At 36.9% G+C, this 26547-nt stretch overlaps 1 long non-coding RNA gene across 2 annotated transcripts in view; it reads right to left on the reverse strand.

Annotated features, from left to right (window-relative positions):
• Positions 1-4524: 4524 nt before the first annotated feature.
• The window catches only part of LOC135217342 (uncharacterized), a 222594-nt gene continuing 200571 nt past the window's right edge, over positions 4525-26547 (reverse strand). For both annotated transcript variants that reach the window (XR_010315110.1, XR_010315109.1), the window contains exon 3: positions 4525-4638. This is a non-coding gene — a long non-coding RNA (uncharacterized LOC135217342). The remainder of the gene's footprint in view (positions 4639-26547) is intronic.

The raw sequence follows: 26547 nt of genomic DNA on the forward strand, positions 1-26547 counted from the left end.
ATCTTAGTAATGAACAAATCCACCATGAATTACATCTACCTGCAAGTCATTATTTCACTCACTAGGCTGTGCATTTGTGATTTTAAGAATTTTACCAACAAATATTCATCACCACTCCCCCTTTTTTTTGAAAAATTATATCTACCTAATATCATTTATAATCCTTTAAAGTTGTATAGGTAATGTAGATATTTCAGTTGTTTTGCCTGCTGGTATTGAGGTAAATGATTTACTCTCTAATTTGAATAACCAGGTACCATCCATTTGGTATACTTTAGATTCATCAAAAGACGATTGCCTCCCTTTCTTAGGTGTTTTAATACACGAAGAACCATTTCAATGCAAATTCAGTATTCATAGGGAACCAACCAACAACTTAACTTATGCCCATTTCTATTTAGGCTACTATCTTAATATCAAAATATAAATTTTTCTTCTATGTTTTTACGAACATTGGGCATTGTCAGTCCCCAGTATTAGGATCAAAATATCAGATACATAAGAAACATAGGGACAGATTCATCTTATCCTTCACATATACTAGGTATTTGTCATAGTAAAGCCCACAAAAAGTTTTATAGTGAAAGTAACATGGAGAAAGAAACCCATAAGAACATTCTTAGCTTGCCTTATTTTAGTGGTTTTGAAAACATAAAATCATTATTAAAATCTTTTAGTGCCAACCTCGTTTTTTCCTATAATAACACACTAAAAGGAATGTTAATAAAAATAGCACTACGGAAAACAACAACATAACATATAAAATTCCATGTTTGACTGCCCCTCTTTTTATATCGGCCAATCTAGCAAGGATTTAGAAGTGAAAATTAAACAGCATAAGTATTCTGTCAAAAGTGGGCAAACATCCAACGCTATATTCATTCATTTAAGTGAAAACTCTCATAGGATAAATTGGACAGAAAGTTCAGTGATTGCAAGAACGAAAGATTTCTCTTCACGAAATCTTTTAGAATTCGCTTACTTACAGTTGTAATTGTAACCTTAGCCCTGTCATGACCTAAAAGATAAAATCACTGACTTAATCACAAATTAGTTACATTATATTTATTTTCTACGTAATATTCGTATGTTTAATATTTTGTTTTTTGTAAAAATATTCACCCTGTAAAAATTGTCATTGGTTACCGAAGGGAGAATTTTTGAGCTGCATTTTTATAAAAAAGAAAAAAAAATTTGGTTGTCAGTCACCTTCCTTGCATAATCTTTTAATTGCCTTTTCCTGCTTCTGAGCTGTTGGGGCTAATCTCTCGTAAAACCTCTTAACCCTGTTTTGGTGCGTCTACTAATTCTTCAATTGTGTTGGATTCCAGGTACATATTTCTTCCCTCTGCAATCCCCGTCAATCATTCATACAAGCTTTCTTCGTAAACTTATTTTTATATTTCTTCGGTCTGCCAAGTAAAAGACAATTAGTCGAAAGGCCTTGCATAACGCCAATTATTTCTCTTTCTTTCTTGGAATTTGTCTTTATATATATATATATGTATACAATATACATATATATATATATATATATATATATATATATATAGATAATATATATATGTAGATATATATATATACATATATATATATATATATATATATATATATATATATATATATATATATATATATATATATATATAAACAAACGCCTTTGTATTTATGTAATCAAACACAGACGTATACCAAATGTTTAGGAGTTTATAACATATCATTTATAAATGGTATATATCTCTTGAAAACGAATTATTGTATGGCATTTCGTTCGGACTTCCGTCTTTTTTATGTTTTAGATCATGAGACAAAGTTTCATCGTAATTCCAATTTATTTATCCTTTTACAAATACTATATTGTCGTAACCATAAATTTTAATATCAAGCCGTATCTTCACAACTGTCAGATTATTTATTACATTTAAAAAATAAAATATTTGGCTGAGCTGTGCGATCAATTAGGCTCTTGTTTGCTACCCCACCCAAATTTATAACTTTAATCTAAATAGTAATTATTTATTACCGTCAGATTGAAATATTTTTAATTAACCCTAATTACAACCGAAATGGCCACCCACCTTCAGTGATGGAAACGCTAATACAGAAAATGATAATATCAGGCCTAATTTGATCACAACTCATTTGAAATTCGAAGAAATGTTTTCCATGGATGTCACCATTCTATACGTTATCTGCATAGGGCCTGGCGACCAAAACTCAAGTGAAACAAGGTGAAAGATTCCACGAGTGAAAACACTTAAAACTTTAAATTTGGACTCAAGGCTTACAGCATCACACTCGTTGTCCATTTCTGGAAGTCATCGATTGCTTGGATTTCATTCACACTCACTGTGAACATCTCTGGCAAAGATATAGAGCTGGAATAAATGTGCTTTGGGCTGGAATACAAGGTCTATCCTCAGTGTTATTACAGTTTTCTGTAAAACAATGCATAAGGGAAAAGGCTGCACAACTTTCCAGCGATGCATGAATATGAAACAAGCGGAAAAACAACCTAAATCGTGCACAAAACAATGCCTCATCTACATGACAAGCTTAATGAAGGAATATAAAAATTAGGATCAATAACTTTGTCAAAATATCGGCTGGTTGTGAAACAGATAAATCACAACTTTGATCCTATTAATTTTTGAAGCTTTGATGTACAGTTCTCACTAGTGATATGATTTGAATCAATAATACGTCAAGGATAACAAAAAGTATTGTCCTTGCTATATTAATCTACACGTGCAAAGAAAATCCAAAGATTTTCAAAAGTATTTCATGAAATAAAGAAACAATGAGAAGTACAAAGGTATGATTCGCATACCTATGAAAAATACAATTTATTTCCAGAATGTGTCATATATTTCTATGGAGATGTTTATACGTGAAGAATCATCCTTCAGGTGATAGGACGATCTACCTACTGCAAGGTACTGTCGATCACTTCCTTTACCCATGAGATACCTACCCCTACTCCAATGTCCTACTCGTTAAATAAGAACCCTTACGTCTGTGTAGGCTGTTTTGTGCCTAGTGGAGGGGTATGCCTTCTACTGGCACAGACGCACCTGCTGGCCTTGTAACCCAGGGGCTTGCTAAGGTACTAAAAGAAAATAACCTATACCTAGTACTATACTGACCTGAAGCTTCACTCACCTCTTTCTAATTGCGACTTCTTGTCCCTGGATGCATGGGAGTGTTCCTCCTTTAACACCCCCCCCCCCCCCCCCCGCCTCCGTCCTGTTCTACTGAATGAATAGGGCGCAATTACGTTTCGGACAGAGCCTAAGTGTGGTTCTTTGTCCACCATCACACTAATTAATGGGCTCCCACCACCAAAGTCAAACATGAATGTGTCAAGGGACTTGTACGCATTCTTCAAGAAGGCTACCGAAGAACCTATGCAGCTTGGTGTTCATTCATGCTATGAACAGGTCTATCGTTGGCTAGTCCCACAACTCAAACAGCTTGTCTGTGACTATTGTATCGCCACTATGTGGTCCTTTCTGTTCACTGTTTCCGCCACTCTGTTCTTTTTCCTCAGTATGCATTTGGGTGACAAGTGCACCCCAAAATCCTCTGACCAGTCATTTCCATCATCCTTTGCATTAAGATCATCCACTACGTAGTACTAGAATGGCAGAGAATCCTTAAAGATCCGATTTTGTCCTATGGAGTTAATTCCACAAGGTTTTGTCAAAGGTTTGTATCATGAGTGACCACATTGTGGAATGGCTTTCCTTGAACCATTGAAACCAAATATAAACTGGAGGCAAATGGCTTTTTACTGAGCAGGTTTTACAAGTTTCATTTCATTGTTTATTCGTTTTGTTTTGTTTGTTTTACTGTTATTTCTGTTGTGGCTTATTCTTTACTTCTGTATATATTTCCTGTACTAGGCTCTTTCCTTTATGAAGTCCTATGCTTGTAGTAATCTACTTTCTAACTCTGGATTCAACTTGGCTAGCATTTATAACAATAATAAAAATAACGTCTTGAGAAACAGAATTTACAGCTAATATTAACCCTAACAGGTCCATCTTGGTCAACAACATTATTGTTCATAAACATAGGTGGGTAATTTTTTAGCCTTTACATTCAGTTTAGGAATACAATTTCTATCTCTAGAAAAAAGCTATAATGAATGACAAATGCCTGTCAAATGCTATTTTTTTTTTAAGTTTTACATCACACTTACTTTCTAGAAAAAGTTACATCATCTACCACATCGCAATACCTTTAACTCTCTTTCTTCCTGCTTTTTCTAAGCTGCCCCTTTCCAAGCAAGAATAACTTGTTGATTAACGAACGAGTTTCTCTGCCATACAGTTTCAAACTGCGTGTGTTCCGTAACTGCATTCTTTGTTAATTTTACAGTCAATTCATTGCAGCCCTCTTATCAACTACGATTCTACTAAACTTATCCTTACGTCTCGCAAACATTCAGAACTTACGGCCAGAGACGAGGTTTCACTGAAAAACGAATGACTCTTTTTAAACACGAACAGAAAAAGTAACTCACGGTGGTGGTGTGGGAACTGAGTAGGTATTATCATGTCGTACTGCGCTGGAGCCTTAGTAAGATTTCACTCCAACCATGGCACAAGCCAGAGAGGTCTCCATCCTTGACTCCTGGAAGAAAAATAAGTAATCGTCAGACTACAACAGACTGTTCCCCAAAAGATCAAAAGATGGTACAGGCGTTACTCAGCAAGTCAAATATACTTCCTCCCTCATTAGAGCATTTAATTTTAAAAAACAAGAATACCGTTAATAAGCAGATCCCTTTTTGTGTTTAATCCAGTTCATTGTCAAGAATACCATCTTCTTGCATTCTTTCACGAGCAAGTTATTTAACTATACTCTTTTATTCCATCTGTCCATCCGCCTGTGGTGTTTGAGCATGGTAACACTGCGTCCCGGGCTTTAAATAATATCCTATTTCGAATATTAACTTTTCAGTTGCAAATGCACACCAAGATATCCTTTTATTTACCTAAATCTTACACATAGCGTAACTATTTAAAGCGCGGGACGCAGTGTTACCAGGCGCGACCACCACAGGCGGATGGACAGATGGAAAAAACAGAGTATAACGTCTCAAACATGTTTCTTGATAACAAAAATCATGTTTTAGTGTATACCCCTTCCTTCCCCCAGCATCTTTTTTTTTGCAATTACGCGTTACTGAATTCAATACAGTCCTCCCTCCGACTTGAATGTCACAGCGTCGGAAGCAAATAACAAAGCGGAAGAGAAAAGTTAGGCGCATAGTTTACACCTCGGAAGCTGATGGGAATAATTTCGACGATGAATGATAGCAATTCCAGAGGGCTCGAACATTATTCATAAGTGAATTGATTCCATGAACCTTTAACGTTCAACATAAAAAAATATTAAAAATGAATATGAACTGCCTTTCGCTGAAGTAGCAAACAGCAAACACCACGATATAAGTTTACTATGCTTAAAGAATCACAGTAGATGCACGTGACTTCATTAAATAAGTGAATACCACAGGAAAATGATAGAAATCCAAGCGCTTTCGTCTTTACTAAGACTGTCATTCCTTGACAATGTCTTAGTAAAGACGAAAGCGCTTGGATTTCTGACTATCATTTTCCTGTGGTATTCGCTTATATGTTTACTATATGCTATACATATATGTGTGTGTACTGAAACAACAACAAAGTTTTTTCTACTTCTTAACAGTTATTAATAAAGTGAAACGACTTGACATTGTTAAAATAAAATAGTTTGATGTACGTATTTTATAGTTTCGTGATAACATCTGTAACCTAACCTTTACTTGAAAGAAACAATTATGTTGTAGTGTAGTTGTCTGACCAGACATTGAAGGAAGATGGCTTGCTATATGAACAAGATTTAAGGAAAACATCAGGTTATCAATAATGAACACAAAGTCATCGAGCCTGCTTCATAAAGCAGTGGGTAGGAGCTTATAGTACCTCATTATCACAAAATTAAGGTATCAAGAAGTTTAAAAGATCTGCCGTTAAGCGTTTATAATCACGATGAAGTGCTTCCTGTACTAAAACATGAAACTTCTCCGTTAGATAGTGTGAGAGAAGTACATTGGTGCACCTCATGCACAAGATAATATATATATATATATATATATATATATATATATATATATATATATATATATATATATATATATATATATATACTTAAAAATTCACAGTAGATAAACGTGACTTCATCAAATAAGCGAATACCACAGGAAAATGATAGGCAGAAATCCAAGTCCTTCGTCTTTACTAGGACATTGTCAATGTCTTAGTAAATACGAAAGCGCTTGGATTTCTGCCTATCATTTTCCTGTGGTATTCGCTTATATATATATATATATATATATATATATATATATATATATATTATATAATGTATATATATACATATATATCCATCTATGTATCTATCTATATTATATAGACGAATTCTGGAAAGGACGAGGGCTCAACCGTCTGATAATTCATAATAATAAACTAGATTGTTACCTAATCTTTATTATTTTTCAAATGTTATAGAAAAAAGTATGTTTGTTCTCCTACTTGTCAGTTCCTTGAGGTGACATTTCACATTTTAGTGAACAAGACCACAGCTGATGGTCGAAAGCTTTAATCCTGTACAAGAAATATATATTTTAGGCTACAAAAGGATTTTACTTCATTGTGGATTCCCTTTTTGATATCGAATTCCTTTTTTCCAGGGAATAACATTCACCTCAGGGGGATTATAAATGATTCTCAACGCAAAGGGAACGCCATTATTCAGGAATTTTTGTGGCTTCATATTTGTTATTATGAAAAATCAAGAGTGAATATGCATATGTGTGTATCTTGTACGTGGTGTATCGTGCAAGGTATATAGATAGATAGATATATGTATGTATATATATACTGCTCATGCTATAAGTTTCAATAAGACGGTATGGTTAAGATTCCAGATTCTTTCATTTATAAAGTACAATTTACAAAGTACTAACTTTCGAACAGTCTTCTTCGTCAGGTATTGATGAACTGGAGGTAACAGCTACACTCGGGTATATACTATGTGCTCCTCCCAACATCAGTGATTTTCTTTTCTTTTCCTAATCCTTGTGATGACCAACTCCTCCAGCCGTTCCCTGCAGTACGCTTTATGTGTCCGTGGCCACATGCTTAATCCTTCGTTGTTCGCTATTACCCCTTTACGGTCCAACTTTTTATTTATGATAATATTATCTTCTCGGTGCATCGGTACCTGACGAAGAACACCGTATGTCTTCGAAAGTTAGTGCTCGGGAAATCATACTATGTAATTCAATGTATCTGGAATCTAAACCATGCAGTCTTACTGAAGCCTGACACGAGCAGTATGAGTAGACATACATAGAGAGAGAGAGAGAGAGAGAGAGAGAGAGAGAGAGAGAGAGAGAGAGAGAGAGAGAGAGAGAGAGAGAGAGAGAGAGAGAGAGAGATGAAATGCAGAGCACACCCCGCATCCTTAACTTTCCCGTCTCTTTCCTCTCCTGCCCGTAATGCCTGCGGCCGGAGAAGGAGCTGCAGACAGACTCGATCAATATTTAATCACAACCCAAAACCTGCACATCCTATTTCCTTTTCTAATCACACTGCTACTGATGATGCGATTAAAGTTCATCGATGAGGCTAAATCAGATTGCTGACTTTTTCATGCCACTCACACTTGTTTAATAAGGCTCCTCCTACGGTACGAAAACCAACAGAAAATTTAAACTTATTTGTTCCATGGCTATTATACTATAGTAGATTCACAACAACCGTGCATTTGATGTCTAGGCCCGTCCCTTACGACGCTCCTGATTGGCTGTTGATAAGCCAATGACAGGGCTCGAAACTTTCAGTCTCTCCATTTCTCCCGAGGGATACGCCTTTCAGGAAAGGCTTATCAACAGCCAATCAGGAGCGTCGTAAAGGACGGGCCTAGACATCAAATGCACGGTTGATGTGAATCTACTATAAGTGCCAGTCAATCCAGTTGCGACGAGCGGAGGATGAACCACGACTTACGATTACCATGGGAGTGAATTCGGACTTCCTTGCGGCGAAAGTAGGGAATAAAGTATAGGCTGCTAAATGAATTGCGGTTAGAATGATTTTTAAAAAATATTTATAGACATATGGTATCGTAATTTTGAAGAAGGGTACCATATGCAGATACGCAAATATGCTTGAAATCTATGTGTGTGTGTGTGTGTGTATATATATATATATATATATATATATATATATATATATATATATATATCTATATATATAAATATATCAAGACAACACACACACACATATATATACATATATATATAAGGAATTTGTATATATATATATATATATATATATATATATATATGTGTGTGTGTGTGTGTGTGTGTGTGTATGTGTGTGTGTGTGTGAGAGAGAGAGAGAGAGCGTGCGTGCGTGTATATGTGTGTAGTGTGCCTGAAATAGGATCAACACTTGATGTTATGTTGCAAAATACCAAAGGATAAAATGGAACACAATGTATTAGTCCTGATTGGCTTTGCCTTTAATTAACACATGATATCTGCCAGAGAAACATCATCAATAAATGTACAAACTGTTAAAACAACATTGCCTTATGGAATAATTGGCCTTAAACGTTTGTTTGACAGAGGACGAATGCCTAATTCACACGTAGGTGGAGCCACACATTTGTTATTATTATACACACAGCATATCTAAGCTATTTCCGTTCATACTAGTAAAAAAGCTAATAATTGTTATATAAACTTAAGACATACGTTATGCTGACAACTTACTGGACAGAAATATAACTAAATCCAGTTTTATCAAAGAAACCTTTTGCAGGACTATGAATATAGACATAGGAATATGCACACTGAATCATCTACTTTAAAAGAAATAATGTAGAAAGCATAGCTTTCCATGGTTGTATTTTACCAGGTATGAACCCACCTGCATGCAAGACTTGTGAACGGGCTGTCACCCTCTGTCAGAAAGGAAAAGTCTTTTCCTCTTCCCAGGTCCTCATCCTTTTTCAGCTGTCAGTATATTCCTTTGTAATAGAAACCTTGTATACCTGTTACAGGGAATATGTGAAATCAGAGAAACGCTAGGGAATGTGTGAAATGACAATTCGATGAGGAACATTCGATCTCCGAGAGCTATAGTAGATTCACAATAACCGTGCATTGGATGTCTAGGCCAATCCCTTACGACGCTCCTGATTGGCTGTTGATAAGCCAATCACAGGGCTAGAAATTCTCATTCTCTCGAGAGAGCTCACATATTTTCCACCTCTCCCGAGGGATGCTTTTGAAAGACGTATTTCTCAGGAGAGGTGGAACACACATCCTGCCTATGTGAACTCTCGAGAGAGACTGAGAATTTCCAGCCCTATGATTGGCTTATCAACAGCCAATCAGGAGTGTCGTAAGGGACTGGCCTAGACATCAAATGCACGGTTGATGTGAATCTACTATAGTAGTAGTAAACACGGAGAAACAATGATTCAGTTGCCCTTTTTCGCCCTGTTTAGTAATACCCCTGGGAGGTCTAAATGTTTCGCTGTGTTTAGTGCTAGCCCCTAGGGGATCAAATGCACTTAGGGACACTGGATACCCCAGGGGATAGTACTAAATAGGGCGAAGCAGTGCAACTGAATCACTGTTTCGTCGTGTTTAGCACGAGCCTCTGGGGACACACACACACACACACACACACACACATATATATTATAATGGAAAAGTGTTCACATATAGCACATCAATATGGAGATGATGACGACGGTTTCACTTTTTGCTCCATGTCAACGTTTTAAAGTTTTCTTCATCATCAGGGCTAAACTAGAAATTGACAAAAATTAAAATCAATACAAAGGAATGATTCAGGTAAAATTAATCTGAATTCGGTAACACATACGAGTTGTAATATAAACTTTTGTCGTGAACCAACCTCAACCTCAAAATATGAAAATCGAGTGACCCATGAAGAGATATACCAAATGGCAAAGAGTGTCTGATTTCCAAGTCCGGAACTAGTTCCTTTATTGTTAATGATTCCAGTGTCGTGATAAGAGATTTCACCAGCAGCCTGTGCCATAATTCTGAAGATATAGGATACAGCTGATTTGCGTTTGAGGGTTTGTTTCCTGATGTTTGGAAACTCCTTACTTTAGAGACACCGTGTTCTGTGTCTAATTCCACAGTGAGAATAAATCCGTTGTTTCAACATCCTCTTAGTGGCACCAAGATATAATAGAAAGATTGTATCTTGGGTAAGTATATTCATACAGCTAGGCCAGGCGCTAGCCGCTTGCTGAGGTATTACCGCTAAAGAAATTAAGATTTGTCACTAGAAGTCTGTTCTTGGGTATTTTTCTGGTCATGGACTATTGTCTCTGAACCTAAACCAACTCAGAATAGTCTGGCATAGAAATTAAGATTTGTCACTACAGTCTATTGTTGGGTCTTTCTCTGGTCATAGACGATTGTCTCTGAACCTGAACCAACTCAGAATAGTCTGGCATAGAAATTAAGATTTGTAACTACAGTCTGTTGTTGGTTCTTTCTCTGGTCATGGACGATTGTCTCTGAACCTGAACCAACTCAGAATAGTCTGGCATATGGAATTAAGATTTGTCACTACAGTCTGTTGTTGGTGTTGTTGGGTCTTTCTCTGGTCATGGACTATTGTTTCTGAACCTGAACCAACTCAGAATAGTCTGGCATATGGAATTAAGATTTGTCACTACAGTCTGTTGTTGGTGTTGTTGGGTCTTTCTCTGGTCATGGACTATTGTTTCTGAACCTGAACCAACTCAGAATAATCTGGCATATGGAATTAAGATTTGTCACTACAGTCTGTTGTTGGTGTTGTTGGGTCTTTCTCTGGTCATGGGCTATTGTTTCTGAACCTGAACCAACTCAGAATAATCTGGCATATGGAATTAAGATTTGTCACTACAGTCTGTTGTTGGTCTTGTTGGGTCTTTCTCTGGTCATGGGCTATTGTTTCTGAACCTGAACCAACTCAGATATCCTGCATTATGGAATTAAGATTTGTCAACTACGTCTGTTGTTGGTTCTTGTTGGGTCTTTCTTGCTGGTCATGGGCTATTTTTCTGAACCTGAAGCCAAACTCAGAGAATAGTCTGGCATATGGGAATAAGATTTTCACACAGTTCTGTTGTTGGTCTTGTTGGGTCCTTTCCTCTTGGTTCATGGGCTTATTGTTTCTGAACCTGACACCAACTCAGAGAATAGTCTTGGCATATGGAATTAGAATTTGTCACTTACAGTCTGTTGTTGGTCTTGTTGGTCTTTTCTCTGGTCATGGGCTTTGTTCTGAACCTGAACCAACTCAGGAAGTAGTCTGCATATGGAATTTAAGATTTAGTACTTACAGTCTGTTGTTTGGTATTGTGGGTCTTTTCTCTGGTTCATGGGCTATTGTTCTGAACCTGACCAACTCAGATAGTCTGGCATTATGCGACATTAAGATTTGTCAGTACAGTCTGTTGTTTGTTCTTCTTGGGTCTTTCTCTGGTCATGGGCTATTGTTACCGAACCTAACCAACTCAGAGAAATAGTCTTGCTATGGCATTAGATTTGTCAGTACAGTCTGTTGTTGGTCTTGTTGGGTCTTTCCTCTGGTCATGGGTATTGGTTTCTGAACCTGAACCAACTCCGAATAATCTGGCATATGGAATTAAGATTTGTCACTACAATCTTGTTGTTGTTGGTCCTCTGGTCATGGACGATTGTCTCTGACCTGAACCAACTCAGATTAGTCTGGCATATGAAATTAAGATTTGTCACTACAGTCTGTTGTTGGTTCTTTCTCTGGTCATGGACTATTGTTTCTGAACCTGAACCAACTCAGAATAGTCTGGCATATGGAATTAAGATTTGTCACTACAGTCTGTTGTTGGGTCTTTCTCTGGTCATGGACGATTGTCTCTGAACCTGAACCAACTCATAGTCTGGCATATGGAATTATGATTTGTCACTACAGTCTGTTGTTGGGTCTTTCTCTGGCCATGGACTATTGTTTCTGAACCTGAACCAACTCAGAATAGTCTGGCATATGGAATTAAGATTTGTCACTACAGTCTGTTGTTGGTGTTGTTGGGTCTTTCTCTGGTCATGGACGATTGTTTCTGAACCTGAACCAACTCAGAATAGTCTGGCATATGGAATTAAGATTTGTCACTACAGTCTGTTGTTGGGTCTTTCTCTGGTCATGGGCTATTGTTTCTGAACCTGAATCAACTCAGAATAGTCTGGCATATGGAATTAAGATTTGTCACTACAGTCTGTTGTTGGGTCTTTCTCTGGTCTCTGAACCTGAACCAACTCAGATTAGTCTGGCATATGGAATTAAGATTTGTCACTACAGTCTGTTGTTGGGTCTTTCTCTGGTCATGGACTATTGTTTCTGAACCTGAACCAACTCAGAATAGTCTGGCATATGGAATTAAGATTTGTCACTACAGTCTGTTGTTGGGTCTTTCTCTGGTCATGGACGATTGTCTCTGAACCTGAACCAACTCATAGTCTGGCATATGAAATTAAGATTTGTCACCACTACAGTCTGTTGTTGGGTCTGTCTCTGGTCTCTGAACCTGAACCAACTCATAGTCTGGCATATGGAATTTAGATTTGTCACTACAGTCTGTTGTTGGGTCTTTCTCTGGTCATGGACTATTGTGTCTGAACCTGAACCAACTCAGAATAGTCTGGCATATGAAATAAAGATTTGTCACTACAGTCTGTTGTTGGGTCTTTCTCTGGTCATGGACGATTGTCTCTGAACCTGAACCAACTCATAGTCTGGCATATGGAATTAAGATTTTTCACTACAGTCTGTTGTTGGGTCTTTCTCTGGTCATGGGCTATTGTTTCTGAACCTGAACCAACTCAGAATAGTCTGGCATATGGAATTAAGATTTGTCACTACAGTCTGTTGTTGGGTCTTTCTCTGGTCTCTGAACCTGAACCAACTCATAGTCTGGCATATGGAATTTAGATTTGTCACTACAGTCTGTTGTTGGGTCTTTCTCTGGTCATGGACTATTGTTTCTGAACCTGAACCAACTCATATTCTGGATGGAATTAAGATTTGTCACTACAGTCTGTTGTTGGTGTTTTTGGGTCTTTCTCTGGTCATGGACTATTGTTTCTGAACCTGAACCAACTCAGAATAATCTGGCATATGGAATTAAGATTTGTCACTACAGTCTGTTGTTGGTGTTGTTGGGTCTTTCTCTGGTCATGGACGATTGTCTCTGAACCTGAACCAACTCAATAGTCTGGCATATGGAATTAAGATTTGTCACTCCAGTCTGTTGTTGGTGTTGTTGGGTCTTTCTCTGGTCATGGACTATTATCTCTGAACCTGAACCCACTCAGAATAGTGTGGCATATGAAATTAAGATTTGTCACTACAGTCTGTTGAAATTAAGATTTGTCACTACAGTCTGTTGAAATTAAGATTTGTCACTACAGTCTGTTATTGGTGTTGTTGGGTCTTTCTCTGGTCATGGACGATTGTCTCTGAACCTAAACCAACTTAGAATAGTCTTGCATATTCATTACATATAATTTACTGTTGACACACACAACAGCACTGAAAACCCTACACTTCTCATCCTTTTCAGTGTATCCTTTCTTGTTTTTGCAGAAGAGACTCACTAGCCTGGTAGGCATCTCTTCTCGGAGAAGCATTCTGAAACGCACTACTGTTCTCCAATCTTGGACAGTGAGATAGCCACCCATGATATGGTTGAAATGCCAGTGACTCTTTCAAAATTCTTAATGTAACTTTGATAATAAACTGACTTTTGAGAAACATATACATGTTACTGCCTCCTCTGTTTCTCAAAACCATGGGATCTTGCCGAAATGCTTTAGAATGTTTCGCGGTAAAGCTAATATATCTAAGTGTTCTGACTTTCCTCTTCTTCCTCGTTTGCAGTATTGTTCTCCAGTGTGGTCTTCTGGTACTGATTCTCATCCCAAACGTTTGACTGAGTTATGTCATTAGTAAAGTTTATTTTACCAAGTCTAATGTTAACGTGCGGTCTAGATGTATATTCAGTTCATTATGTTTGTTGCATAAAATGTACTACAACAACAAACGTCCTCTATACTCTTCTTTACCTAACCTAGCTGTTTTTGCTTGCAACACTAGGCAGCCTGGTGTTGCAAAAGGTGCGTCGTTCTATTCGGTTTGCCAGGACATTTTTCCTCTATTTTTTTTTTTTTTTTTTTTTTTTTTTTTTTTTTTTTTTTTTTGGCCACAACTAAAGTGTGGGATAATTTTTTAGTGTAGTTTTGGAATCTTCTGACCTTTAAATGTTAAAACATCTATTGACACATCCCAAATTCAGGTTTTTCTCGTTTTATATATTGTTTCCTCATATTTATTATTTATCGCCTTTTTAAAATAACTTGGTTCTCTCTATACTGACTGATCTCCTTTTGGAGCCCTGTTTGTTGACTGTCCATGAGGCTTTTCGGCTGAAGATTTCAAGAAAAAAAGAAAGAACGCACAAGACTAGGAACAGTGTCTTTCAATTGGAAAAGGGAGCCACTTGGTCTTCGATTCCTGAGGACAAGTATAGGATTATGCCAACGAAAATGCTTTTTTATTAATATGTGATGAAGTAGTTAAAAGCTTGTAACGTTGGAACTTAGCTTAGTTCCATCAAGAAGATGCTCGAAGAGCCGATTGATTCGAATTGTAGGGCTAACCGTAGAGTAAGGAGTTTTCACATAATGAGTGGAAAATTAAGCGATGAAACACAATATTCGCAGAACACCCAAACCCAAAGATCGAAACCATGTAAGAGAAAATAGGTAACTTAAATTACTAAAACTGAGAGAGAGAGAGAGAGAGAGAGAGAGAGAGAGAGAGAGAGAGAGAGAGAGAGAGAGATACTGTTGTAATATAACTGAAGAACTTTTCCAGTACTCAGCTGGTTTGTTATTTCTAATTTAAAAGAAAGGATTCCAGCGCTCTATTGATTTGTGTAATCGATACATGAGAGCCGGCTCTTTGTCACAGGAGAGAGAGAGAGAGAGAGAGAGAGAGAGAGAGAGAGAGAGAGAGAGTCTTGATTCTCCTTACAATGTTACATGAAATATCAGAAAGGATTATGTTATAATCACAAAATAAAGGAGAGATGGGAGGGACTTGCAGGTGGGTCTTCTTTCTTGTGAACGAACATATATGTCATAAAAAAAAAATGTGCTACCTTCGAAAAACAGACACCCCACCCCCCTCTCTCCGTGACTTCAACTTCTCACATATTAAAGACAAACTTCCCAATTCAGTTACTCTTTGAAAGTCGCGTAAACATTTCTTACAAGATAACGGAAATGATGCCCGCTTATATGTATCAAACGAAGTCGTCACAACGATAAGAAATATTTCATTTCTCAGTACAATCGCAATGCTACATGTTCAAACTACATTTTGGGGCAGCATTGAATTTCAACGAGAGAGAGAGAGAGAGAGAGAGAGAGAGAGAGAGAGAGAGAGAGAGACGACGAGAAGAAGGAGATAGAGAAGAGAGAGAGAGAGAGAGAGAAATATTGATATTTATCTCTTAAGACCTTTCGGTTTTTTATTGAGATTTGAAAGTGAGCATTTTAACGGAACACTATCGATTCAGTTTTTTCTTTCCTAAGCTGGAATCCACAACAGCCCACTAGCAACCACTTGGTCAACAGAAGAATACTAGAATTTTAATGAAACTTGCCCCTATCTTTATCTTTCTCACTCGATGCGGAGATCCCAAACGTGTCCCCAGATTGTGAAACTGAGAACAATAGATGGAAATAATATCTCGCCCATATGCAGGAAGTGCAATACGAAAGACAAGACCATAAACCATATACCAAGTGAATATCCGGAGCTTCCACAGAACCGGTACAAAAAGAGGCATGATTCAGTAGCAAAAGCTCTCCACTGAAGCCTGTGCAAGAAACACCAACTACCTTGCAGTAATAAGTGGTACGAACACCAACCTGAGGGAGTGATAGAAAACGATCAGGCAAAGATCCTCTGGGACTATGGTATCAGAACAGATAGGGTGATACGTGCAAATAGACTAGACGTGACGTTCATTGACAAAATCAAGAAGAAAGTATCACTCATTGATGTCGCAATACCATGGGACACCATTTTAGATGAGAAGGAGAGAGAAAAAATTATTAAGTATCAAGACCTGAAAAAAAAAATAAGAAGAATATGGGATATGCCAGTGGAAACTGCACCCTTAACCATAGGAACACTAGGCACGATCCCAAGATCCCTGAAAAGGAACCTGGAAAATCTAGATGACGATGTAGCTCCAAGACTCATGCAGATGAGTGTGCTATCAGAAACAGCACGCAAAGTGAGAAAAGTGATGGACTCCTAAGGATGCAGGATGCAATCTCCCAGTCGAATAGGATGACTGAGATAGAAGGAAAAATAGAACTGAATCCTTTTTCTTTCATGAGACTTATTAAGTTCTGTTACAAATTCCATCAACGGGCATTGGTGCTTAAGCGCTAACTATTCTGGCATTCACTTATGGGAAAGTAATCAAAGACTGACCGGCATCAATGTGACTTAACTTCACCGATCAAAGATGCAATGCCGGTTAATATCTGTTACTTATGCACTACAGCACGTTTCGTGTTATCAATATTTTTGTAAATTTGTAACTACATCATATTTACAATATAACAGATGCATTATGTTGTTCTGCATTTTCTGGTTTACAACCTACTGACAGTTAAAGGTGAAGTTCATTGCCCGTAGACTGTGTGAGTTACGCATGATGACTGAATCCAAGGAAACAGTTGCCGCTTTCGAGGCAGAGATCAAAAGGGATCTATAAATAGCGACTTTAAGGTACGAGGGGCTCCTCCCGTAATTAACTCACCCAATTGTCTCCTCCAGAACACTCCATCAAAGACGAAACCCGCTTTCATCTTCTAGGTTGGCATTCCATGAGCCCTTTTTTAGTTTTCTGTAAAAAGACAACTACTGCGGTGGTTCTTTGTCTGTCCGTCCGCACTTTTTCTGTCAGGCATCGGATCTTAAAAACTTCCGACGCTAGAGGGCTGCAAATTGGTGTTTATCACCCACTATCCAATCATCAAACATGGTTTTTATTTTGAGGTTGAAGTTAGCCTTATAGTGCGTCTGGCACCACTATAGCTGTCAACAACACAGGCCATCACCGAGCCGCAGCTGAGTTTCATTGTCCGTGGCAGAGTTTCACAGAGCATTATACGCTGTACAGAAAACTTGACTGCCCCGAAAACACTTCGGCGCAATTTTGTTTGTTCCTTAATCTGTTTTCTTCAATCGTTGGTAGACTTTTCACCTTGACCTTTGAGAGCATTCTTCAACTGGTTACCACCTTCAAAGCCCTCATCACTCACATTTAATCTAATATCCTTTTTAACTGTTCTTCAAAAAGTCCTTCTCTCTGACCGTCTCTCCCTTTTCTTCCTCTCCCCAGAGGTATTTTAAGTGACGTCAAGACCTAGATCTGACCCGGCGACCAGCGGTGTGTTATCGTGTTTATCGGGCTTCCAACATGTCGGCCACTTCCTTCCAGCCGCCATGATCAATAGGTGATAACACATTCCTCTCTCTGCCGAGCCTTCAGCAGAAAGCGACCATTGTCTGCAAAGCAAATATTCAATCTACAACAGACTACACTCGAAGAGAATTCTAAGAGCTGTGCAGAAATAATAAAATAAATATTGTCAAATTGTCAAGTGCATTTCGTTTGGTTTTCCTTGGCCACTGGACATAGTACACTAATGTAAATTTGCTCTAGGGAAATTAAATGGATTCGTGGCATACGGGTATACAGGCCAAGAAACTGATGATGATAGAACTAACAGAAAAGCACTTAGTAGAAGTTATAGGAATGAAAGCAAAATGGGTGTCCAAATATGTAGTGAAGTTAGAGGTCAAGGAAAGACGTATGCAATTAAAAAAAATTACATATTAAGAAACTGAATGTGGAGTGGTTGCCTGCATAAGACCCATTGCTAGTCAGTAACAGTAAAGAGCAGCTGTAAATAGAAAAGAACATGAAAGACTTTGTTAGTGGAACACTCAGCAAATGCGTGGCACCCAGTGAAATTGTAATAGCCACAATGTCCTCTTAACTTCTCAAATTCTTTGCTCTTTTTTGGATACTCTTGCCACCACAAAGCCTTGAGCTCCAACTTCAAAGAAATTTGAAGAGATCATGATGTCCGGTAGCGGGAAACAGGATTTCATGATCTCTTCTAATTTCTTCGAAGTTGGCGCTCAAGGCTTTGTAGTGACAAGCGTGTCCAAAAAAAGGGCTAAAAAATTTGAGAAGTTAAGACGGCATTGTGGCTATTACAAAATATATAAACAAACGACTTTAGAGATCCATTAAGGAAAAATTGCACCGTTCCCATCACAAACAGCTCTGAACTGTTCTGCAGAGATATCAATGAATTGATATAAGTCTAATAAATGAAAGTACTGTTTGAATAACGCTCAATGGTGTTGCTGTGATTTCCAAAGAGCCCGTGTGCCCGTGTATGAGTGATGAGCTTCATTAAGTATGAGAGAGAGAGAGAGAGAGAGAGAGAGAGAGAGAGGAGAGGAGAGAGAGAGAGGGGGGGGGGGGAGGAGCGTGAACATAATAGAGTTATTGGGATGTCGTAAGTCGTTAATGACTTGATGGGATCCCTTGCAATCGCATTTTGACTCAATCAACTAATCAAAACGGGAACGGGATGGAGAGACGCACTAGCGGAAGCTCGGTGGGGGGTGAAGACAATATCGAACACAATGTTGACCTTTTCAATTCCTAAACAGAAGTGAAGGAAGAAATAGAGCACCATAAATACCATACCCAGTTATTATAAATGGCTTTTTAATTTTACTCCGGATTGTTCAATCCTACTATAACCAACATAAATGATCAGCAGCCTCTTTTTGTTTCTGGTGTTTCCTCGCCGTCTCTGTAAATTCTAACTGAAGCCAATCATGAAGATCTGGAAAGCGTTGCAGACCGAGTGTTATACAGCGATCCTAACAATGTCTAGAAAGAGTACTTCTGTACAAACTTCACTGCAAAACATGAACGTCAAGTTTTTCATGCATAAGGATACATCTGACTGTCATGTTCATCTGAAGCTCGGGCTACCGTAATGATGCAAACAATCTAGTCGGTGGATCCCCCCATTTCTCTATTATGATTAATGAATACACACAAATTTCACGATTGGTTTTTGGCATCTTAGTATCTTCCTCCGTTTCCGTAAAGGCCGACGGCAAGGGAAAACTTTTCCCCTTACGTACCTCTAAACCTCATGGTGGGGACTGGCAGGTTGGAGGGAGATGATGGAGAGGGTGTAAGCAAGGCCATTTTTGGTGTAAGGGACTAAGGTAGTAACAGTTCCACACCTCTTGACACGGTGTACTCAGAGACGAAAGAAATTCTTTAGACCTTGGCAAAGATAATGCCAAAGCTTTGTCGTATTGTGGGAAAAGACAGCAAATGCAGCAACCCAAGTATTGCCCAGTCCTACGTAGAATATACGTTTGATACAATTTTGTCTAGAAAGGGCCGAAGGATAAAAAGAAAACAATGAGAGAGCACCAAATGTAATGAAAAACGATGGAAAAATGGCAGCATGCATAACTAAAACAATATTCATTCAAAAAAAAAAGTATTATTGAAATAGACTGCACGGGTAAAATTTGATGGAACTGGAACTGAAATGTTTTATAGCATTCGCACCAAACAGAATCACAAGACTGGATATGAGGCTTGACACAGAAATGAGCGGAAACTGTCTTGGAAGCACTGGGCGAATATGACGACATGGAAACTATCAGCAGTTGCATGATGTTTAAATGTCACATTGACTTCACATGTATAAAAAGACTTGAAATGATTTTGGTTTTAGTAGAACAACCAATATCATTGATTGGATACCTCCTCAGTTTCGGTATGCTCACGACACGACAACTGAGCTGACGGATGCGCACCAAGAAATGCAATTGAATGCAATCGCCACATTACTGAGAAGTGAAGGACGAGGAAATATCGTTGTATGCTATTAAATAGAAATATCATAAACATGAAAAAAAGATTCAGCGACGTTTATACAGCAGGTGTAGACAGGAGCTGGCTCAACCTTAAATTTAAAATGTATTGATTCTTAGGAGACCGTTCACACAAACACACAGCGGGAGCTGGCAGATTCAGGCAGGAATCCTAAATTATCTCAGCATACAAGGATTGCCGGCCATGCATTCATAGCATATAATGCTGGCTATAGATAAACTGGAATTAAATATATACAGTGTGTATATATATATATATATATATATATATGTATGTATATGTATATATATATATATATATATATATATATATATATATCTAATATATATATATATATATATCAGCAATAGAAGAGTTCCGTGGAAACCGGAGACGAATAATAAATATTAAAACCAGGGCTTGAATGAAGAACATCTTTATTTGCGACTAGTTTCGGAGATTTACTTTCCTCCGTCATCGGGCAATCTACAATGGAATATTACTTACAATTAAAATCAATGACGTAATATAAGTTACATTAAAACAAAGCAAAATAAGATAAAATTACATAATTACTATATGTTACATTAAAATTAACAAAGCAAAATAAAATAATATAAAATTACACAATTACAAGACATAATAACCTAAACTCGCAGCAAAATCTTAAAATAGAGAAATACACTGTTGTCAAAGAGAGCAGAAAAAAAAAGAGCAGAAAAAAATATCCTAAAATCTAAAAAACACAGCAATTCAACAGACCTTTCATTATTACAAAGAAAGGGTTTATCTCTTAGGGTATATAGAGACTCAACCACTCCGAGCTCCATTGCGTTGGTTCTGCAAGTAAGGACTGAAAAGGAATCTACATTGACAGGATGGCCAGTTTCTTCAGATTGCTGACGAATAGCACTAAATGGAGTTTTGCTTAATGGCCTATTTGTCCTAACAGATCTTCCGAGATGTTCGAAGATGCGAACCCTGAACTGCCCTTTAAATTTTCCAATGTACATTGCACTACAGCAATGACACTTTACACAATAACTGAATGCAGTTCAGTTGGTATCACATCCTTGAACCTGAAGAAATTTTGTAATGTAGATTTAGGCTTAAATATTACTCGAATGTTTACTTGTGGGTAGAATTCATACAAAAGTTTGGTTAATCTTTTTTTAACATTAAAGGGTCTATTTCCAAGAAAGGTCATGGGAAAATACATAAACTGCTCTGTTGACAGTGACAGTTGTAGGTTTTGGAAGAAATAATTTTTGAAGCTCCTTTCCTATATACGTATTAGTTAAACTTTTGCTAAAGGCGCTCAAAAATAAGCACTGCTTGATGAAATTAAACTCTAGGTTCATATTAACATAATTTGAACATATATTAAAAGCCCTCGATGTAAGGTCGCAAATAAAGATGCTCTTCATTCAAGCCCTGGTTTTTAATTTTATTTATTTTATTTATATATATATTATATATATATATAATATATATATATATATATATATATATATATATATAAAATTCGTTAAAAGCAATTGCTTTAGTGGCATGAATAAGTTTCTTGCAGGTATCTTCATACCGACGAAGTCTTTTCCGATTCTCATTCGTCAACTTGTAGTGAAAAATTCGCAGACTTCCTTCTTCCATTTATTGAATTTTGTCGCGACAGCTGTTTCGCCTTATGGCATTATCAAGCGACTACTGACTTACAATCTGGCCTTTCGGTCTATTTTATTTCATCGTGTGGGAAGTATATATATATATATATATATATATATATATATATATATATATATATATATATATATATAAACATAATATACTACATATAAATATTTATATTAGATACAAATGTTGGCATCGAAGGCTAAACATTGAAGAATGTTTAGCCTAATAGCGTAGCATTAGACCTTTTATCTGACGATTAGTTAATCATCCTGCATTCTTATATCAAGTTTATACTTATCTACTTACACCACAGGCAACTGTGTTTGTTGCACGACGCACACACCAACCCCATCTGAAATTCCATTGGAGATCAGCATACAACGCGTAATAAGGTTTGAGTATTTCACACCGAATTCACTACCGTTCCTGTTCATAATTATGCGAATCACTGTAGTTTATGATAATGGCCTAAAAATAAAATTCGTGATTCATATTATGAGCTGAGCTAGTACGGTAAAAGTTATGAAGGCTCTCGTCATTATTTGAACATGGAATTCCCCACAGGATATATCTGTCTTTTTACGGAGAGTCTCTAGGAAGCTGTGTCAAATTCATCTCTTTCTGCAAACAGAAAAACTGTTTACAGAAGCAAGACTTTTTTTGTAACCTTTCATTTCTTATTTGGTTGATCCAATTTCATGAATTATGTACTTGAACTACAGTCCGTTTGCCTAATTTTAACTGGATACTTCTCTCTCTCTCTCTCTCTCTCTCTCTCTCTCTCTCTCTCTCTCTCTCTCTCTCTCTCTCTCTCTCCAAGTTCAACCATTTCAACGTTTCTAAGCAAAGTACTTGGAGATAACGCCAAATGCCTCGGTTTTTTTTTTTTTTTTTGAACGCTGATAATGAAGTTAACAGATATGAAAATAGTTTACCATCTAATGCTTTCGATTCCTCGTTGGACGAGTGGTTTTTGCGCTCGATATAATGTGGTTCGCATCCCACAATAAACTGTAGGTCCCGTTGCTAGGTGACCAATTGGTTCCTAGCCACGTAAAAAAATATCTGATCCTTCGGGCCAGCCCTAAGAGAGCTGTTAATCAGCTCAGTGGTCTGATAAAACTAAGATATACTTAACTTCTTTTTATCTAATGCCTTAACACGCCATTGTAAGTGAAAGTTAAACAAAGTACGAGATGTTATAATAAAATGAAGTATAGTTTAAATCTATAAACATTCTTTTTAACGTGAATTTTTAGAAAGCTTAAACCTATATTTAATCAAACGGTTTTTGTCCCTTATTCCTAAAAAGCTCCTTTTCAACCAATCTGGGCAGATGAAATGGACACACAATATCAAGAAAAGCATTCTTACAGGAGTTCGGGTCTTTCGAAAAATTCGATTTAATATTAAAAAGCTGTTGATCGTTTGAATCCGACAAACTTGGTCCCACTTGGAGAGAAACGGCGAGCTGTTTGTCGAGAGCTATCAGTCATGATTTTCCCTCAGCCGCCAGCGCTGTCATATCGGAGTCCCGTCATTTCCTCTGCCGTCAAACCTTTCCCCATTAGAAGGGAACAACAAATCTCTTCTGCCGTGAAATTTGCGTTTCTGTTTATATATGTTAATAATGTGCATACAATATACGATTCCTATATACGAATATATGTGCATCTGTACGAGTGTGTAAATATATATATATAATATATATATATATATATATATATATATATATATGTATATATATATAAAATATATATATATATATATATATATATATATATATATATATATATATATATGCAGAAGCCAGATACTATGTCTTAGCTCTAAGTAAATGGGGATACAATCCACAATGAAGTAAAATCCTTCTGTAGTTTAAAATATATATCTTGTACAGGATTAAAGCTTTCGACCCCAGCTGACGGTCGAAAGCTTTAATCCTGTACAAGATATATATATTTTTAACTACAGAAGGATTCTCTTCATTGTGGATTGTATCCCCTATATATATATATAATATATATATATATATATATATATATATGCATATTAATGTCTTTTTACTGTAATACAACGGTATAATATGAAGATAAGGCCCATAAAAAACACTATTTTAACGTTGCAACCAAATATTTTGAGCACTTCCTTTTGTGCTCCTGATCACTGGCAAAGTATGGCTTAATATATATATATATATATATATATATATATATATATATATATATATATATATACTTATAAATATGTAGTGTATATACATTTATAATATATATATATATATATTATATATATAATATATGAAATATACACATAGGTATATTTATTCGTATATATGAATCGTATATCGTATTCACATTATTGACATGTAAACCGAAGCGTAAATTCCAGGTGACTAGCACTCACAAAACCATCAGGGCGAACTTCCAACAGTCGATTGGAGTTATCAATATAGGTTCCTCATTAACACATGGAAATAAAATAATTAATGCACCGCTGAAGATCACAATAATTCTAATAGGGTGCTTTTGAACCTAAAACTACTTCCAATTTTCACAATATCTTGAAAAAAAAATGAAGTACGAAGGTGAGTTCCTGTTTTACATTGCTACATAATGAACAATAGGCAAAGAGAAAAACATCTCTGTTTTTTTAAGGCACGTAAAAACTGGATGTCTAAAGTTTAAGAAGGTCAGTAAAAGTTATTTTAAGATTTTGTCAAACATATGAAATAGATTAACATTGTTTAGCCTAATATTTTTGTGTTTAATATATATACATATAGAGGTACAATAAGTTCTTACTACGACTTTTATAATATTAATATATATATATATATATATATATATATATATATATATATATAGACCCTTCCTTAATATTAGATACCTTCCTCACTGTTTTATTGTTCTTAAATGCTACATTACTTCCAAAATTCTTAAGAAGATGGGGGAGAGCTTTCATATCATTACTATAAAAGACAACCAGATTGATTGTGTTGTAGTAAGTTTCTTTTTAGATTTCCTAGTCTTTTTTGCCACTTCCAACGCATTGTCTGATACAGATCCAAGCTCGTAAAACGAAAGAGCGTTCACCTGCAGTTTCTAGGTGAATGTTGGGATGAACAAGTGATTCCAAGATCAAAGATAATTAAATCGCAGTTGAAATTAGAAGGCCGACCATTCCGTGAAATCCAACGATGTATATAAAAAAAGAAGAAAAAAAAACCACTTCAACATAAGCTATTGGAGGTTAAAAAGTTATTTGAGGGACTATCGAGAGAAGCAGACATTTTGAAGCCGCAATACCTCGAGAATGGAAAGATCCCTACATAAATTCAGCATTATGAAAATGAAGAGAAAAGTATAAAGGGATCACGAGAGTGGCGTCAGCATATCAAGCAACCGCCTAGATCCTAGATAAGTGTGACCGGTGCCTTATGTTGGGTTAGGTTAAATTTCACTTTGTCAACTGGTGCAATGAACAACGTGGGAGTCAGCAAAGTCCCGTGTAATCTGAAATAGTGTAGCGACCTTTTGCCAGCTAAGAGCCGACCACCATTTAGGGAATTGCTATGGATCTATGAAAACTTCAGACAACCCAACGTCCCCAACAAATTTATGGTTGCCATTAATGAATTGAAAAACGATTAAAATATACACATGATAAAAGCCGACAAATCAGTTGCGCTGGTAATTTTAAATAGAAGTGAAAATATAGAAAGAATGGTATGATACTTACAATAAAAGCTCGCAAAACAAATCTTCACGCTAGACCAGTTATTAGTTCAGTTGGTTCTACCTCTTATAATTTAGCCCCCGTAGGATGGTAGTAGTGCCGTCAGTGGACCTCGTGCGGTGCACTGTAGGCATAGCTTATGGCTCTTTGCAGCGTGTCTCCGACCCCGAGCTACAACCACTTTCGTTCCCTTTACTGTACCTCCTCTCATATTTTTTCTTCATCTTACTTTCCACCCCCTCCTATGACTTACTTGATTCATAGTGCAACTGCTTTGAGGTTTACCTCCTATTACACCTTTCAAATCTTTTGCTGTTAATTTCCATTTCAGCGATGAATGACCTCATAGGTCCCAATGCTTGGGCCTTAGGCCTAAATTCCATATTCAATTCTATATTCAATTCAACTACAATTTAGCAAAGTACCTAGACTGTTATGCCGGGACCCTAATCCCTTTATTCTCTCGTTCCTTCTCCCACACGCAGTCAACTATCTATGCAACGAAAAGAAACAAAGGGAAGTTAATTTAATGTAAAGATAAGTGATAATAAGGAGCGTAGTGAACAAAGAACAAATAAATGAAGCTAAAATGGCTGCATAAACAAAACAAATTCTTGCTCCCAAAACCACATCTTGTGCCTCTGGCGTGTATTTGAAGTAACATAGAAATGGGGCACCGATTTAGCATCATGTCAAACTCGCCGACACCTAATTTTCACTCGCAGAATGCTTGTTGTACATACTGCCTCGTTGCCCCTCTTCTTGGGTGATCGAGATGTTGATAAGAGTCGGAAAGGAGGTAAAATGGACAAATAAAACAAGCGCCTTCGTCTTACCCATCAACCCATTAGGACTCAACCGCAATTCTCTGCCCGCCGGTTGGACGTGTTAACCATTAGACAACCCGTTCCTGCTCTAAAATAATGCATCGTGCCAATAATTTTCTTAATCATTAAGACACATTATGGATTGTTATTTTGCAAAAGATGCATC

Source organism: Macrobrachium nipponense, chromosome 7 (genome assembly GCF_015104395.2).
Source record: "Macrobrachium nipponense isolate FS-2020 chromosome 7, ASM1510439v2, whole genome shotgun sequence".
Classification (NCBI taxonomy): Eukaryota; Metazoa; Arthropoda; class Malacostraca; order Decapoda; family Palaemonidae; genus Macrobrachium; species Macrobrachium nipponense.